Source organism: Bombus vosnesenskii, unplaced genomic scaffold (genome assembly GCF_011952255.1).
Source record: "Bombus vosnesenskii isolate JDL3184/JDL3185 unplaced genomic scaffold, Bvos_JDL3184-5_v1.1 scf7180000013264, whole genome shotgun sequence".
NCBI classification, from domain to species: Eukaryota; Metazoa; Arthropoda; class Insecta; order Hymenoptera; family Apidae; genus Bombus; species Bombus vosnesenskii.
In genome coordinates this window covers 3730665-3749830 of record NW_022882924.1, presented here as the reverse complement: position 1 = coordinate 3749830, position 19166 = coordinate 3730665, and the positions used below count along the sequence as shown (strand labels likewise).

General features: G+C 42.4%; 1 protein-coding gene across 3 annotated transcripts in view; it reads left to right on the top strand.

The window, feature by feature from the left end:
* Nucleotides 1-19166, top strand: part of LOC117241051 (lachesin-like) — a 283131-nt gene that overhangs the window by 162928 nt on the left and 101037 nt on the right. The window lies entirely within an intron of this gene.

The window sequence follows — 19166 nt, the reverse complement described above, 5'->3', positions numbered from 1 at the left end:
AAAATACAAAAGAAAAAGAAAAAAAAAATGATGTAAATAGATGATAAGTAGAAGATGATGATAAGTAGAAGATCGTTCACAAGTATCCGGACAGTTTTATCGACTGATGGTAACTGGTGGTGAATTTTACTAAAGAATTATTCAGAATTCAACGCAACTCTATCAATTAAGCAGAGCGAACGATATTAGAAATTTCGCTCTTTACGATTCGTATTAAGATGTTCGATTGCTTGTACGACTTTTCTTCGACAAATAAGTTCATGAAAGTTAATTAAACATTCCTCGAGCAATTGAACGCCAATTAAGTTTCAAGACGATGAAATTGAAGAAATCACAAAAATGGAGTCAATCAGTTTGACTTCTGAGAAGCTCGATTAACGATTCATATTCGTTTAGATGAATATAGTGACAAAGTTACCGAATATAGAAAGTATCAGGTACCGTGTATATTCTTATTGTTAAGAAAAGACAGAAATGCCAGAAAAGGCGATGCTGGCCGATGAGCGCGAACATTTGTCCGTGTTAGAATTTAATCTTGGAATTAAGATTAATAATCTGTGGCAGACACAATGTTTGTGTTGAAATTATATAATGTGATATTTATTAAACAATTATTACGGTGAATATAAGTAAGTGTTATGGAATGTAGACAGTTGGCTAGTTATTCGCAGACTGACTGGCTTAGTGACCCATGGCTCTTGAAAAGGTTTTGAACCCCACTCTCTATGCAGTAATGAGTGTGACCTGTGTGAATGTCTGTGTGGCGTGACATGTGCCACAGAACCTTCTAGTAGCTTCTCGACGTGCCCATCGAGAATGTTCCATCCATATCCTTACGCTTTTTCCGCCGCATTCTCGAAAGGGCATTCACGTGCTAGCCGTCGTGGTACACTAGTGGGGATATCGCTGGACAACGAAGGAAAGAATCCGTTCGATCAATCACCTCATCTGTATGCGATTAATATCGTTGTATTCCAACAGTCCGAAATGTGGGGAACGTGTGCAGGGACCAACGTATATTTCCCCATTAGTTGGTATTGACAAAATTTACATATCCTTAGTTGCCAACCCAATAAAATTCCAATTTTCATGATCTTTGCCAAATGGATGATAAATTGATTCCTAAACAGATATTCCTCCTACTTAGTCGTCAACCTGAGCGGCGCACCGACTTATTTGCCAGCCCAAAAAATTCCTATGTTCATGATCTTTGCCAAATGGATGATAAATTGGTTCCTAAACAGATATTCCTCTCGTCTAGCAAATGCTCGACGAGTATACTCGACGTATTACGAATCTTTACGTATCTTTGTACGTCTTTATATATTTTATGTACACTTTATTGGTTTGGTAGCTAAGGAATGCGGATTTTGTCATTAGTTAGAGTATTGTCAAGTAAGTGTATTCCTTCTCCAATTCGAGTAATGCAGTCTGAAAGACATACGGACGAGCTCCCTCTCTCCTTCCTTTTCGTACCGTAGAATGCGTTTACCGTATTCCACGAGCAGCCGCCTTGAGATTCGTTTCGTTTCCCGGAATCTTCGCGCGAACGTTGTCATCTACCTCGCAGGCCAACCAACAAGCTTATCCGAGCCAACTTTAACTCGTTGCGTACTTCAATTTCGCCAAAGAACTTGCCTTTTGTCGCTGCCCCGTCGTTCATCGTTTCCACTTTATACATTTGAGAACGCCTGCTGTCGAGATACTTTTGAAAATTGTTGAAAACTCATCCAGAGAATCGCACTCTAAGGAATCGAACGAATCGAATGGATTAGACGACACATAGGTGCAATTTCTAAAGCTTCCTACGTCGAATGGCTGAAGGTAAAGCGACGCGTGTGAAAATCGCGTTGCAAGAACAGCAACGAAAGTACGAACGAACGAAAGTACGTTGTAAATTCGTAAGATTTGATTTTGAACGGGAAAGTAGGGGGTGGTAAGGGGCGAGGCTCTTTGGGGCTCGACGAACCGTAATCTGCACGGAAACAACGTAACAGAGCACGGGCCGATCGCGTGAATGCCTCGGATGCGATTCATCATCGGTTGTTCATCCGGCGAGGAAAGCCTCCGATTCTCGTTACTTGCGTCACGTACGTTGAAACGCAATCCTCCCCTTCGTTTCCACTCAGGCCCGGACGTACTTGGCTACGTGTTTGCGGTAAATACACACGACACGAAGGCCAATACTCAGACCCCGTTCCACTCGAAGCTTTGTGGTCCGCGTTGCGCAAAATTATATCGAATCTAAAAACTTATCGGGGTAATTCGAGTTCGTTCAAAAGAGTTCCACGTAAGAGGAGAGCTTTTAAGGACCTCGAAAGGATAGGAGACCTGAATGGGGCCTGAAAGCTTTTTCTGAAAGAATTCCCAGGGAAAAAATTGAGTATCCGCTTCTATGGAATCGACGTGGAATCGGCTTCGGAATTCGATGAAAATGGAAAATGGCGGCTAAAGAAAATACAGCCAGAGAGTTGTCAGCCGCGATGTACGACCATCGATGGAGATACGGCCGTTTCGATCTACTAAGCTTCTGCCCGACGAAGGAGCCGGTATCAAAATTTGATTAAGCGGCTCATAAATCGTAATCGAAGGACGCTTATTCTCGATGAAGGTCGATCCCGCGGAAAATTTCGTTCCCGGAACGGCATGAAACTTCTATCGATGCAATTCAGCCGACAGGATCTCGGAAGTTTCAGCGATTACATCCCAGATTGAAATTCTATTTGGGAAACCGGTGTACGACCGGTTCTCGCAGTGCAAACACACGAGTCCAGCAACAGAGAGAGAGAGAGAGAGAGAGAGAAAGTCTAGGACCACTCTCCTTTTATACACCACTGCCCTCCTCCCCCTCCTGTCACTCATTCTCTTTCTCTCCGGCTGTGTCCAGCTCGTGTTCTGTCCTCCGGTTCTGTTCGCTCGAATACAGCCGCTTTCTGCGGAAAATAAAAGTTGGTCGAAAGAGTTTTATCGCATGTTTGCCTCATCGTAATTGCTGTATCAAGCGGCCGCGAACGAAAAACCGTGCGACCGCCCGTGGAACCGCGGTAACGAGTTTACCTCGAGGCAGCGCAAGAATAACAGACGTTTTTGTAGTCCCGTCGAAACATTTTTTCGCAAGTGGACGCCGCGTGAGAACCGTTTACTGTTTTCCCTTTCGAAATAGCGGTCGGGCTCTCTTGCGCGCTCCCGTGCAACAAACAAACAGCATTCCCGCGGAATTGCACGCGATTTCAAGGATCAATTTTTAGCGTTTTTCTTTTCTGCCTCTCGTTTCTCTTTTTTCTTTCCCTCCTTTTTTCCTTTTTTGCTTTCTCTCTCTTGATGGGCTTTCTATTTTTTGGGAAACGTGCGTGCGCAATAAAAGACACGCTCGTGCAAAATCAACGTGCACACTTGCTCGTTCGAGAGAGAAAAAAATGTTGGACGATTTAGGCGGATAACAAACAAATTTAGACGCGTGTTCGTCCGACACGAGTGACGGGATGAGAACGCGAGGAAGAAACTGGCACGAGAGAAAAGAACGAAAGGGACGTGAGAAAATTATTCGTTGTGATATTTCCAGGATGGAAGAAAATTCTACTTAATCTCTACTTGTTTCTTTTCTATTTGTGTCTAAAAACGTGACTTAGCATAGTCATCTGCGCTCTATGTATTATTTATTCTACAACGAACATTTAAGCGCAGATATATCGTTCGAAATCAAACTGCAAAATTCGCAGAAAGGCAAAGGAAAGAAAAAGAAAAGAGAATAAGGAAATAATAGAAAAGAAAGAGGAAACGGGAAGTAAGGGAAGCCATTAGGAGTAAACTTACTTTCGCTTTTGCTGACTCATGGATTTAAGCAGAAGAAAATAGCTAGTCCGACAATTGGATGAAAATAATCTCGCGTTAATTTCCCTCTTAAATACATTATGATCGTTCATTAAACGAACCTCTGCATGTTTTATGACTGTCTAACGGTTAACAGAAAATTGTCTTTTCCATATTGTAAATACCCCCGAGATACGAGGCTATAACCGTACCTCGTACGGTCCACCAGAGAATCCGCTTCCCTGTAGCAATCGATTTCCCATCTTGAACGTATAAGAATTCTAATCTGGCGCGGCAGAGAGCTCGTAATGATGAGCGGCGTTGATACGCGGAAGGGGACGAACGATAGGGGTCGTAAAAGAAAAACACGCAGAGAGGATATCGATATAGATCAAGGGAATTCCTTCTTTGACATGGGATCGTTATTTATTATCGTTATCGGACAGACGCACTTGCGTTCGTTCGATGATTCTTAATCCTGGTCAAACGATACGGTTCGCAAAGCGGACTCGGACTTCGGTTTATCCAAGTATCCTCTAAGCTTCAGTAAGTATCGAGTATCGAGTAAGCTTCTTGGTCGTCCAAATTTCAAATAGAGAAATCATGGAGCGAAAAGTAGTAAAAGCCAGGTTACCATGAAATATTTAAACGCAACGCGTATTTCATTGGTTTAGGACTAAGAAAATAGCCCGGTGTAGAAGCGGGAGAATAATCTTGCGGAAGAAGGGTGGCTCATATTTATACGCGTGCCTAGAAGAGTTCGGAACGAGCATTGGGTTGGCTGGTCGCGTGTTGGTTTAATGCCCTATAAATCGTGGTCTAAACTACCGTTGGTCCGGCACATACACACCCTCGATTCACCGTTTCGTCGTTTCACGTAGCCGGCTACTACGGTTCACCTTAGGAAAACGCGTGTAGAACACACCACCAAATGGTCGGATCGCATAGAACCACACAGTCTCGCGCGTGGCAGAGGAAACTCGATTTCGCCAACAGACGCCAACACCTGTGCTACTTTGCCACTGGTCGGTCAGCTGCATTTGTGTGTCTAAAAGTTGCACCAGTTAGGTAATATATATATTATATACACACTTAACACATCAGCAGAGACAAAGTCACACATACGTAGTATATGTATATATATATATATTTATGTTTGGGAGTTCTGTCATTCTTCGGCCGATAATACTAAGTGGTGTCCAGAGTGTACGCGAGCGGTGTAGTACGTGGCAAGTGTTGGGAAGTTTATTTAGTCACGTACAGATACACATGCTCACAAATTGACGTATTCCCCTGTCTATAACTAGATGGATGGTCATACAGAGATGTATATAAACGCGTGTGCGTCGACGGCGACACGGGCACGTGTTACGTGTTACGTGTAATATTTATGTGTTCAGCTGTGTATGTGGTTACGCGCGTACATCGCAGCCTGCGTAATTAATCCTGCGTGAGACTATTCGGATCGGTTGTACTAATTATCCACTTCTCGCGCGACCACGTCGCGCGTATAGAGTACTGTGGATCATCGCGTAGCTGATCAATGTTAGAAATTTCTCTACAAGCGCTGTTATTTCGAAATTTCCCTTTGAACGACCATTCGCTATCGACACATGTACAGCCGGCCACCAAATAGACGAGCTAATTTATAGACCCAATGCTAGATATCAAAATGATCAGAAAGGTTCACGTGCAAATAAACCGTTTAAGGTTTATGTTACGAATTGTGAACAATTTATTTTATACCAGAAATGTACCGGTATCGAGGAATCAATTGACGAAATCTTCTTTGGATCTCATTCGCGCTTCGTGTTGTTCATCCCGAAATAAATGATGTAACAACTGAAACTCTATTCCATCATCCTGTTCCACCTGCACTTGTTCCGTTCAATTTTTATTCCATAGAAATCCCAGCAGCAATAATTTTAATTGGACGATAGATATCGTTGTACCAACAAGAGGAACAACAAGCTACGTTTCATCCGGAAAATTGTTACTTCACTCTGCCCGTTAAACGCGCTTTAGAGCCTGAAATTAAGAATTCGAAAGAACGAGAGACGACGTTCTTCTCGGAACGACTTCTTTTGTTTCAGTTCGAGATCAACGGCCGTGAAAACTCTCAGCCACGTTTTCCATCCTCGTTTTGAACACGTTGCTCGGATCCATTGGCATCGCTTATTACGCGGTGAACAAAGTCCTCGTCGGCCGTAAACCTTCTCTCATTTAATTCCCCGGGAATATGTGTTTTTACCAGCGGACGAGCATTTGATCGGTCGTAAGCTCGTCGCGAACGTGCGTCTCTCGGCCGTCGAACCGAACGAGAAGGAATGGAGCACAGGTCCTCGGTTAAATCGCCCGATTCTGTCTTTATGGGTAGCCTTAAAGCGAACGCGCGAGCAGGATTGATAGTAGCTACTAGTCGGACTGATTCAAGGCTTGCCACGTTGAGCGGCGACGACCACATGTTCGAGGGCTGTTAGAACGTTACTGCGCTTAGGAATCACTGTTCCCGATGCGACCGCTCGTGTAGACGGTTCTTTATCGCTTATTGATTCCCCCATGACTAACGACGTCTATAGAAAAATCTCACTTCCTCGATCCCTCTCCCTCGTCTATATGTTCCTCGTACCTCGGGCAGATCAAATATTTTAAACCTTTCTTTTTCTAATAGAACGCCCCCCTTGAATGTTAGAAAACGCGGTCTAATCGTTGGACCAACAAACGAATCAAAGAGCAAACAGAATTCCCATTAAACTCGACTGTGCCTCCGTTGTGAATCCGTGACATTTTCAAGAGTAAACCTTCGAATCAAACAAATTCCAACAACGACACGTCCACCCGCCATCGCCACCATCCTTATCCTCGACAAACAGTAACAACAACGAGACCAGACTTGGGTCTCGGGTGGCCAGGCTCCAGCCCATCCTCGATCATCCCTCGAGTAAACGTCTTGAACCGGTTGCAGCAACCTCTAACTCCACGAGAAACGATTCCACGGCGAAAAAAGAAGCTCACGTATCGATAACGCGACGCTGCACAGGGGGCGTGTCGTATTCGCGGGGTATAAACCGGTGAATCAGGGAGGGAGCGAGAACGGTGGAAGTCTTGGAGAAACAGCCTCTGCGAGAAAGAGACGATAAAGAGAGGACAGAGGGAGACTTTGAGCTTCACTGACCCGTGTAACGTCCGGACGGCCTCCTCTATCTGTACTTTACAATCGAGGGTTTTATTGAAATCTCACCGTTCCCTATATAAACTCTAACAGACATTTTTATCTGCTGGATAAATTTCCCTGGGTCGCCCTCCACGAACTTACCCGAAAGAACACCCATCCACCCGCGTCGTATTCTGGCCATCCTCTAGTTCGCTCTCTCTCTCTTTCTCTTTCTTTCTCTCTTCCTCTTTTTCTCTCTGTTCCGCCGCTGGCTAGAGGACGAATTATTGGCAAGATATGAAAGGACCGGAGTTATTGGCGATAGCGAGCGAGCATACGCTTGGAAGTCGTATTGTACCGGTGGACCGCTGCGCCGCGGGCAATTTATACGACTACTTACCTTGCCGTTTCTTCATATTTTTTTGAGCCACCGTGTATGCGTCTTCCCGAATGTACCAGAGGAATGTTGGTTCGGTAGGGTTCAGTCAGTGGTGATTTAGATTTGTTCTGCAACGATCCACTCGCCGAATACGACTCGGTTCCCTTAAACTCTGCCTCTGTGAAGTCTCACTTTCGATTTTTCCACGATCTTCTTACGATTTCGAATTTTTCCATGATTCAGTCGAAACTCGTTCGTTCGACTCTCGGATGATGATGAATGGGATAATTACGATTCACAAAGGGGTTTCACGTTTATTACTTTCTGTGTTACATTCAAATATTACTATCCTATGAAACTGTACGAACAATTTCATCTAACTTCCGAGCTAATTTAATTATCGTGTAAAAGCAAAAGACTGCTTCGGTCATTTGCTCGCTGAATAGCTGTAAAATAAAATACTTGATCTTGCCGATAACGATGATCCAGTTTGCACGAAGCGGGAGTTAAAGATCTCACACGTACAATAGCAGTTTTATCACGTGTAACCGAATCTCTACCTTTGCGTGCATTTTCCCAATTGCTTTTCGTTCGCTACCGATACTCTGACACAAATATTCCCTCGGTTCTCGGTGATTCGTCATCCACGCAAATGCTCACTTTCATATAATAACTTTTTACTATATGAACACCGTGCAACGTGCCAGAACCGTAGAACTCGTGCTGAAAATACTTCTGCTAAAATTACGAATCTTGACAGTATCAAACGTTCCGTTTAAGCGAGACTGAGGGATTTATCAGTGCAGTTCCTGGAAATGAGTAACGAGGAACTTGATCCGAGTTAGGGTGTACGATCGTACGTCGAAGAGAGAACGGTTGTTCCAGTTTCACAGGATGCATTTCTAAGGGTGCGCGGGTTCGATGCTTGCGGCTTATTAATAGCGACGTGGCTCGATGCACTTTCAAGAGTCCATACATCTTGGGATACGTGTTGGACGGATGGATGGCTGAATGGTCGGACAGGCGCGTTACAAAGATCGGATCACGTATTCGACGGGCTGCAGATATTACGTAAAGTCGAATGATGCGGGATATATTCGTCGTGTACGTGTGTATCGAAATTGTTATTCGCTGTTGTATAAAAATTTGCCCTTTAACGTGCCTCTACTTTACCTTGATTTCCATTTCTATTCGTCTTGATACACTCGTTTGCCGGATCTATCTAACAGGATATACAGGCTCCTCTTCTATATCAGCGGTGATGATATTTACGATTTATAAATCATTCGGTTAATAATGCAACGAAGAGATCGATATAGAATAAAATTCATTAAGACTAATGCCCGAAGTGAAACCCTAATATTAATTGCCAAGGGTAAAAATAAATTCCATCTTTAGAATTCCAAAAATAGCGAGTTAATGGTACAGCGAATATTTAAATCGACGTTGGACCAAATTCATGGATAATCAAAGCCAGAGGTAAAATTTAACACGCGCATCTTATCTAAAACAAAATCGCGACGAATCGGGCTATTCGCAGGCCACGTTGATTAACTCTGTCGAATATTACAGAAACTTCGTACTCTAAATTTACCTGACAATTTATTATTACATTTATATCATACTTTTGCAGTCAATGAATTTATGAAAGCAAATCAGTTTGTTTCTTGAGAATTGGAAACTGCTTCTGTATCCGTGTAATGAAACTAAGAAACGAAGAGGAAGTGAACGGGTGATTAGCGCAGCTTCCGAACGACTCAATTATCAAATCTTGCGATAACAAAGTCACTCTCCCGCCAATCCAGTTCCAATCAGCAAAATCTGCTATTTCGTTCGATCTACTCGGTTGATCCAGTCTAGTGGGTCGTATCGACAGGAACGTACCACGTGCCTGTCGCTATTCGAACGGAATCCATATCGATGGCGATTCCCTTAAAAGCAAATAATACCGTCAGCCGTCGGCGTCGACGCGTCCCGAAGAATTATCGTCGGCACGGATCGATCCGAGAAACGTCAACGACTTGGCGCAACGTATCGACTAAAGTGTCTTCTATCTGTTGCAGATGCAACCGGCGCCCAATGCGCTCCATCTCGTTCCGATGCAGACGGTTCTGCTACTTCGAAAGCTTCTGCTAGTGGCAATTTCGCGAACGCGCGAGCAGACGTTCCAAGAACAGCTTACTGTCACTCTTCTCACGACGTCGCGTCCACCCCCTCTCGTCTACCACCCACACCGCCCAATCTCTCGTCCCTGTTCCACGATCCCTTTCAGCCCATTATTCGACACTTCGATTCACTTTCCCGGCGCGAAACGGACGAAGAAAATCATTGCTGGAACCGTGCCTGATCGCATATTCGCGGCATCTGCCGAAATCTCGGATCACCTCACGGACGCGTGCCGCGTTATAAATATCTATTCTTCCCCGTAGTAACACACCGAGAGACACGCGTGGTTATAAAATTTCCAGTGGATTCGTTCGAACTGGTTTCTCGCCGTCGTGTTTCTTTCGTACGTGTCTAGGAGAGCGTATACGGGACTTTAGTTTTACGGTCAGATTATGACAGTAAAAGATATACTACGTCGGTACTACGGCAGAGTTATTAGGTTGTCTTGACAATTTTGAAAGCTCAGAAATTGGGCGGTGATTTCGAATTATTTATTATGCATATGGATCAACGCGTTGACTACCGCGCGAATCTTATGCTATATTTTTACATCGTAACGGTTAACTTTTGCGAGATATTACACTGTATTTGCGCAATTTTACTTTGGCAGTGTTATCTAGGTCATTCGCCTTGTCGGAGATATTTTAGATTCGTCATATTTTAATCGTTCTGAAGAATTTAGCAACGCGGATGACCTGCCACGGTCACCGTGGTAATCGTCGTGTTAAACAACGATGTACAAAATTCAAATAAACACGGCTCCTAGTTAGGCGTCAAATGGAATAATAAAGATAAAAATACATAATTTAAAACGTGTCAAAACATCGCTAATTGAAAGAGTCGTCGTTTGTCAACAAAACGAAATTGGAATAAAAAGCGTCGATTTTTGCTCGGAATACTGTATCTTGCTGTAATTGAAAAAGGAAAAGTTGAACGAGAAATTGATGGCGACCCGATCGGCTGGTATTTCGTTCTCTTTATCGGCGGTTCACGCCTCCATCGTCGCGCTGATATTTACGGAACAACACGCGGATCGACGCACCGCACGCGGCTTAATAATTTGATTAATTGCCAGAGATATCCTCTCTTGCGTGCGGCTCCAATCAATTCCATTAACCGGCTGTTGCACACGGCCGACAGAAAACGGGGAAGCTGCAGCTCGACGCTTGGATTTCATCGATCCTTCTTCCCAAATCGAATATCGTAGCCACCTATTCGGGTCTCTTATTTAGCGCGTATGACCGTGTCGATTAACGACGTTCGACGGCCAGTTTATTTCGCTAATTAACGCTGCTCGATTTTATGCCGCGAACGTTCGAACTGCCCAGTCCAGGAGACAAGGGGTAGAAAGGTGGCGCGTTAAACGGTATTAAAGAAGAGGAGAAGCCCGTAGGCGATACGATACCCTTTGCTGATCTCGAGCTTTACTGCCACTTCGCACGATATAGCCGAACAATGATAAATCTAGGGGAAGTCTCGGCTTGAAGCGATAACGGCGTCTTAATAATCAGACGGGGTGAAAATGATACGTTGGAGAATTGTGCTTTCCGTGCTTTCAGTCCTTGTTATTAATACTCGGTGAGCAAACTGTAATTGCATGATTGCGCTTCTATTGCCGGTTAGTTGATATTGAAACGGAGGTAAGTAGTTTGACGCGGTCTTTCGGATTCCGAATTTCGGCTTGCCAAACTTAATTCTGGATAATTTTAATTCGTTTTCAATTCGAAACGTTAAATGTATAAATTTCAAATTTGAGATTTCACACCTGAACGTTTCAATTTTTCAATTTCAAATTTAACGATCGGGGAAGCATAAACCAACCGATAGACTATAATACCTTCACATTGAACGTTCCTACTTTATACGTACTACTACTTCTCTCAGCAAAAATTACTATATTTCAACAGCATTCGTTTCTTTCTTGCTGACAAATACTGGAAGCAGGAAGGGAAGGTGTATCAATTTTTTAAAAATTTACTTTACAATTTTCCATTATTTACACGTCGACTTCTTGCAACGAACGAACTCGTGCAAGTAGGTCATCCGTTTCCCGAGACTTGAATATTAATGCGCTTATATGATAAGAAATTACTGAACGCTGGGGTTAATCGATTCGAGACTTCTGAGAAGCTTATGTAGAAATTAATAAGGAACAGTTGCTAAATCTCAGACTGTTTGTCAGACGATTGTAAATACCAATGGATTAATTATTATCCATCGTGACTTAATCTGAGAAAATTCTTTTACTGTAGCACCACTCGAATAACATCAGGAAACGAAGACCTAGAATCTAACAAGGGATATCTGCAAAATTGGATTAGAAGTACGACGAGCAAGGGAGAATCGAGAGAATAAGTCCGAACGATTTCGCGGAAAAAAGTAGGTTTAGAAGCGAGCAGAGCATGTGGATATAATGGGGGTGATTTGAGCTTCGCTCAGGAGGGCTCAAGTAGGTCTGAGAGGTCGGTAATCTCTCTCTTTTTTTTTTTTTTTTTTACATCCATTCGTCGTGATTAGAGCCGCTGCTTTTACAGGCTATATTTTACAGTCCTATCCCTTGTATTTATCGCTGATGCTCTTAACCTGCCGGGTGAAACCACGCGACGCGGAACAACCGATTCGAAAGCGTCTGTTTGGCCGCGACGAGAGGCGATGTTTCAGCTTACGTTTTGGAAGCCGCTTGGAGAGCCTCTTGCCAACAAGTCGCCCATGAGTCATCGCCATTAGGTGGGTGTCTAGAGGCGTGATAGAGTATCGATGACTCATTAACAAAGCGGTTCTCAATCGGCGTTCTACGACAATTCTACGGTTATACGCGGCTACAGACAAACGTCCTATTGAAACAATCAAATTGCATTATGGCTATGATATCGCGCACTTTCTATCAACGACTCGTGAAAGTATTTGAACACACCATAGAAAAACTTTTATGTACATAATGTGTGCGTTATATGAAACATTGAAAGATTTTATTGGTGTTTTAATAAGACGTGATTATATTATATTATTGACAACATTTCGAACACGTTGGTAAAATAGGTTCGAGGATCACCGTATAAAATGCAATTATGTAGATCGAAGTCTATAAGATTCTGGAAAGAACTTTTCATACTGACGTTTGAATCAAATATTGACAGTTTTATATTGACGAAATGAAAGGGATTGACTTTTTCTTCGGAGTCACCGCGTCGAAGATCCATCACGATCTAACAATAAGTCTTAGGTCTTGAAACACGATCGCTTGGCGTGGGTATCGAAGAGGATGCCTCATTGTAAGGTAAATATTACAGAGTTATCGATGTCCTCGTTGTATCTGAAATTTTAACGACTTTATAAGAAAGCATCGTAATTAATAAGGAAACGCGTAATGAGTCGAAAGCATATCGGGAATCTTCCATTTCCTCGAACAGCGTCGAAAGTCAGGTTAAACGAATGAACCTATCTACCAATCGATTGATTGCACTTTGAATTTTTCAGTAATTACCGCGTTCACCTCGGGTAAACGTATTTCCTTCTGCTCCAGAATTCGGTCACGAGCGATCGCTTCTAATCGATATTTTCCCTCCCGAGGCAACCCTTATCGTTCTCCTTCCTCCGCCGTTTAGTACCAATCGGTAATTTCATAATGGTGATTCGATAATAATCGAACGCGTTATCCAGCTCGAATACCGTACCACGAAATCGGATACATTATCGTTCCAATTTTTTTCCTGTCGCGTGACGCCAACACATGGAACAATTTTGTTTACCTCGAACAATATTACAACGCTATTCGTAAATCAACGTATCGAAATAGAATAAAAATAGAAATAGTTTTTTCCATCAGCGAAGTGCTCTCTATATTTTCGTTTCTTTTTTCTTTCTTCCTTTGTTTTTTCTTTTTTTTTTTTTTTTTAACAGCACAGTGGATATACACGTAGGCATATAGCCACGTACAACATTGAAAATCGAACGACGCGAAGTATAAAGACTCTCGAATTTTTCTGCTGTCAGATTTTCAACGTTCCTTCCCACTCTTTCATTCTACAGCCCATTTCCCACGATTTTTCACTCCCTTTATCGTAATAAGCGACGCCAAAGTGCGATGGGACGCGTGTCAAATAATATTTGCCGGATTTCCGATACCGGATCGACGGTTCCGTGCACTCTAAATCGCAATAATTAATGTCGCGTTTGTTAATTTACGATATTATAACGCAACGTCGAAGCTTGGTCGGTAGCGCACGTGTGTACAATACGTACAGGAAGTCGACTAAGTGATAGTTTGTAGTTTCGCTGAATAACAAGGGAGTTTGCGAACGATCCATCAACGAGCAACTTTGAAACACCGATCCGTTTATTTTATAATGATCAAACACAATGGCTGTGTGCGATTTGTACAGTTCGATGCCTGCGCGATTACTTATTTGATCGTGTCGACGCTCTTCCGCTGTTTAAATATTTAGCCAAACCCGTCGTGGTAGAAACAACGCGATTACTATCATCCTTCTCCTTCTACCTTCGCTTCTCTTCACGACTCAACGATTCTGCTCATACATCGTAAAAAAGCTCTTCGTACGGGATAATTAATCAACGAAGTAATACCAGCAAATTGACAAACTGCAAGTTGTAGGTGATAGACTGCTGTTGTATCAACGGCTTTCGTAATTTTACAATTTTGAATTAAATAGCCGCAGTCCACTGACTCGTAAAATTTATTCTTTTAGAACTTTCTTTTATTGTTACCATTAAACAATTTACGACACTTGTAATTTATCAGGTGTAAAACTTGGAGATATTAGTAATACTAGCTGGATTACGCTGATCCAGACGATCGTTAGATTTCAAACGATACAATTTTGAAGGTTTCGTCGAATTTTAACTGAATCTCGAACGATCCAATTGCAAACCTGCTGAACTTTTGCATTCATCGATCGGCCATTTAACCCAAAAACCTGTTCACTTCGATATTCCCTCGCTATCAAACCCTGTCAGCTATCCCAAGTGAAACAGCGACTCTTTGCAAAGCGGCGAGCGAATAAAACTGACTTGCACCGTAGAACCTCCTTAACCAGCGAAATCGAAGAAAGTTGGGAGCAATCCGATCTTATACTCGCAGTTACCGTTTCATCTGCCGAAAATTTCGCCGGGGGTCGCCACGCTCGACTTTACGACGAGAACTTTATCGAGCAACTTCCGGTTCGTTGGAAACGAACGAAATGGCGGCGCGAGAACCATCAAGTCGATTCCCGAGTACTTTTACAGTGTCAAACCGACTAATGTCCGCCCTCGGGACGCTCGAATTCATCCGTGACTATCTGTTTTCACCATCTATCGGCATTCTCGTCCGGTTTATCGTGACTCGATCGCGCATCGAACGAGATCCACGCAGTTTGTCAGCGATGAAGATGGCGAGACGCGAGAAGTTCGATCGATTTTCGATCGATATTCCACGACGGGGCTGTTTGCGGTTCTTAACGCGCGTTCTGCGTCTGACAGATTACTCCGCAGGGACTCTTCCTGTTCTTTATTCGGAAAGGGCAAGTTCGATGACGATGCTCTCCCCGGTCGGACCGGAAGTTTCCGCGGTGACGGGATAAGAATCGAAGTTAGTTCGACGCGGGGGACCGGACATCTCGCAAAGTTAGATTCAGCAAGAAAGAGGGCTGTACCAATGAGAAAAATAATTCCGACGGATTAATCCAATTTGAAGATTTAAGCGTGCATATTAATCAACGTATTTTGGAACCTTAAGTTTCAACCTTAAGTTTCCAGAGCCTCGAAACGTAAGTTCGTCTTACTTCGTGAGAACTTGGCTCGTGAAAATTTGTTCGCTCTGTCTCCTGCTCCATGTCCCTGGTATCATCCACAGGCTGTCAGGAATACCAGACAAAGAATAATCGTGACAGCTTCGTCTTCGTGGCTCGCGTCTACGTGCTTCTTACTTTGCACGCTACATTTCCGAATGTACTTGGTCAAATTGCGCGATGTTTCATCCGTGAACAATCCGTTGCCTCTGGTATTAACAGGGTCTAACCGTTCGAGTTTGTTGACGCAACTACCTGCAAGCGAAACTTAATCGAACGTGTTCAGACCGTGGTACGGGGGATGCTTCCTTCGTTCGGGGCGGAAAGAAAGTCGGAGGAAGAGAGCGCACGCGGACCTCGTTATTTCTTTCGCCAGCGTTTTTTGTGTTTCGCCCCGGAGCAACTACGCTTTTGTTACGATGACAATAATCGAGGGGCAATTCCGTCGCGTCTCTGCATGGAAAAAGTTAGTCCGAGGAATCGTGCAACAAATAACGATCGCGAGAAAAGGGATTCTTCGAACGTATCGGATCCCGTAAGAACGATGATCTACAGTAAAGTTTAAACGACGAAAATTTCGAAATTTCCGACAGTACGATTCAATGGGGAAAAAGTGTGTTTATTCGTTGAAAGCTTAAAGAAACCTGATTGTAAATGCGTCAGCGCGAAAATCTATTAAGGGAAAAAGATTTAAACAGAGCTGGCGAATTTATCGCGATGGAAAACGAAGTGACTTAGTTTCGCGATACTTCGGCCGGTTTTTGTTACAAACGCTCTCGCTGTTAATATTCCGCGTCAAAGCTGGCCAATCCATGACACGCGAAACTCTAAAAAACAACAGAGAGAAAATTTATATACTGGATTTTCTGGTCTCAAAAGGTTGCCGTCCACCAGCGGCTTGTCAAACAAATTTAACAGTTTAGAACGTCCCGAAACTTGTTATCTTTTTATTTTGTTTCTATGTCAATTTGTCGATTCGAAACGTTGAAGATTATACTGTCACGATGTCAAACGACCGTGACTTTTTTCCCCGTTTTCTGCTTCTTCCATAAATTCTATATGGAGAAATTTTATATGCCGATATACAGGATGAGCCAGTAAAAATTACCACTTTAAATAACTCGTTATCCATTGACTCTATAAAGGAATGTTTGAAGTGAAATTTTATTTAACATTTAAATTTTATTTATTTATTTTATTTAAGAAACCTCGTCAGGCGAGAACATTTTATTTCGTTTCAATACCTTACACTTTTTGAGAGATCGAGCTAACCGAGATTTTCGAATGGCACGATATATTATTTATAACATTAGTCGATCAAACTAGACGTTTTCTGCAAAAGAGCATTAACCTATTTATAGCGGCAAACTTCAGCAGGTACTTTAACTTTAACTTTGTTAATTTATCGTACGAAAAGTAAAGACAACGTAAACACTGCCTTTCCTTGTCCTCCAGACATTAAAAAGTTACGAATTAAAAAGTTAACGATTCAACACATGCAGTGGCTACAGAAAGCATTTTTCTATATCCTTATTTCCCAAGAAAACACATCTTTCTTTATCAGATTTTATATATTTTACTTCCAGAGTATCTAATGTTACTTCCAGACTATATACACCTAATTAATTAGTATGCCAGTGCTATAACGAGTACAATGGATTCCAATACAGCTGAATACACAGATCCGATTCGTGACTCGTCTCCACTGATATAGCCATCCGATTTACGGTTTGCAAAAGGTATGAAACGTAGTTCGTTACCTTGAAGAATTCATATAATGAATGAATCACACGATCAGCCACGAGTCACGACGACAAAATAGAAGATATCCAGCTACTCATCCGCGCTGATTGCGCGTTGCTTTCAGACACACGCGAAACCGAATAAGTTTCATGGGTCAATCGTAATTTTCAACAGAATTCAAATCTGTCTCACGCAACCATCGTTTCAATTTATGGATACGATTTCGTAACGATTCTCCTCCCTTTTTTTTTTTTTTTTGTTTTTAATTAACGAACACAACGACGGCTAATCGACTGGTAAAAAAAAAAAACGGAAAAATGGAAGGCAGTTACGTCAGTTCGTTTCGCGTGGAGGACGTACGTTTACGCCCCATGTAATTTTTCGATTATCCAGCGATGTTATTGCATCGCATTGTGCCGACGTTGGAAACACTCCCATCGAGTGATTCCTTTGAATAGAATGCACGCGGCACTCTTGGCTGTTAGCAAATCCGACATAACAGCTGCTTCGCGGTTTTCAATCGCCATCGAACGGAAGTTGTTATCGCGTGTCGGTTAACCTTGAGGACAATACCAACATTGTCAAACAAATTTGACACCGAAAAGAGTCATTCACTTTTAATAAACGAGATTCACAGCGTATAATTAACTGCTAGTAACGATTGTCAGTTTCGATTGTTTAATGTACGATGATGTGGGTATTTCCGAGTGTCATACAATTTTGCAAGCGACACCTTTTCCTACATCGTACCACCTGCGTTACGAAACAGGTATTGTACAATACAGTATTATACAATACTTACGAACCCTTTGTACTTCTTAATGAGATGTACACAGATAGCATACTCCGTTTAGACATATTTCTTTCAGTCGAAGTATTTTTTTTACCAATTATGTAAAATATTTATGCAAATGCTTGGATACGTTAACGTTCTAGAAACTTATCAAAGACAATGGCAAAGCGAAGATGTTGTAAGTCGTGACAACATGCTGTATCCGCAAATAGTATGCCGAACTATATCTATTCGATAAACGAACAAGAACGTCGAGTATTTTAGTTACAACAAAACAATCGTTTCGCGTTATAATCGTTGGAAAATTTGCCCAGCAGCAAAGTTATCGGTTAGAGCGTTCTAGAACGAGAAACAGAAAAAGTAGACATTCTTCGCGATCTTAGAGAAACACTGGTTGCCGCAAGAACAGTTATAATTACCGCACTTACCGCAAAGACGTCTATCCGTCTAGGCAGTTTAGCATTGTACTCCGACCGACGCTGCTCCTCGCATTCTTCTCGTTGCTAGTCTTGTTCACGTTCAAGTAACACGTCGTCCGTGCTATCTGGAAATACGAATTCGCTTTCTCCTAATAACTCACAAATGGGTTACAAACACGACCAATGCTGGCTGATGGCACCTGCAAGTCTAAAAATGCTCAAACTCACAGTTTCGGAATATTAAGAATTTCAAAACCGAGATGTTTAAATCTTCAGATTACTCTAAGGTGATTGTGATAAATTTGAAATATTGGAAAGTTTTGTATTATAAACGTCTATTTCAATGGCATAAACGATATATATTTAACAGGCACACTATAGAACGCAAAAAGAATCTTTACATTTCGAAAGAACGGAATATTTTCGAATAATCGATGAGCTCGCCAACGCTGACTAACGTGTATTTCACAATCCTGAATCTCTGTAATCGTTTAACATGAGATCTACGCTAATGACATATCTGTCCATTGAAATGATATAAGGTAACAGGAAGAAAATACACGAAACATTAAATCATTACTCGGATGATTGATAAAAGAAGTTGAACCGGTGAAACGAAAAGAGGAGACGACAATTTCGTTGGCCATTTTTGTCCCTAACGGCACTACAAAACCACGCGATGTCACAATAAAAAGTTGTACGTCACAGTGACGTTGAAATAGCTTTCGTAAAAGTGGTTAACCAATGGTCTATTGTACGAGTTTTCCAGTTCCACAAAAAAGTACCACAGGCATGCGCTTCTTCACGTTCACTGGTCCCAAGCATCGAGTTCCATTCCGTGAGAGAACGTGGCATCCAAGTCTATCAAGCTCGTGTATTTTCTATCACGATCGTGAAAAATATCGTTCACGATATT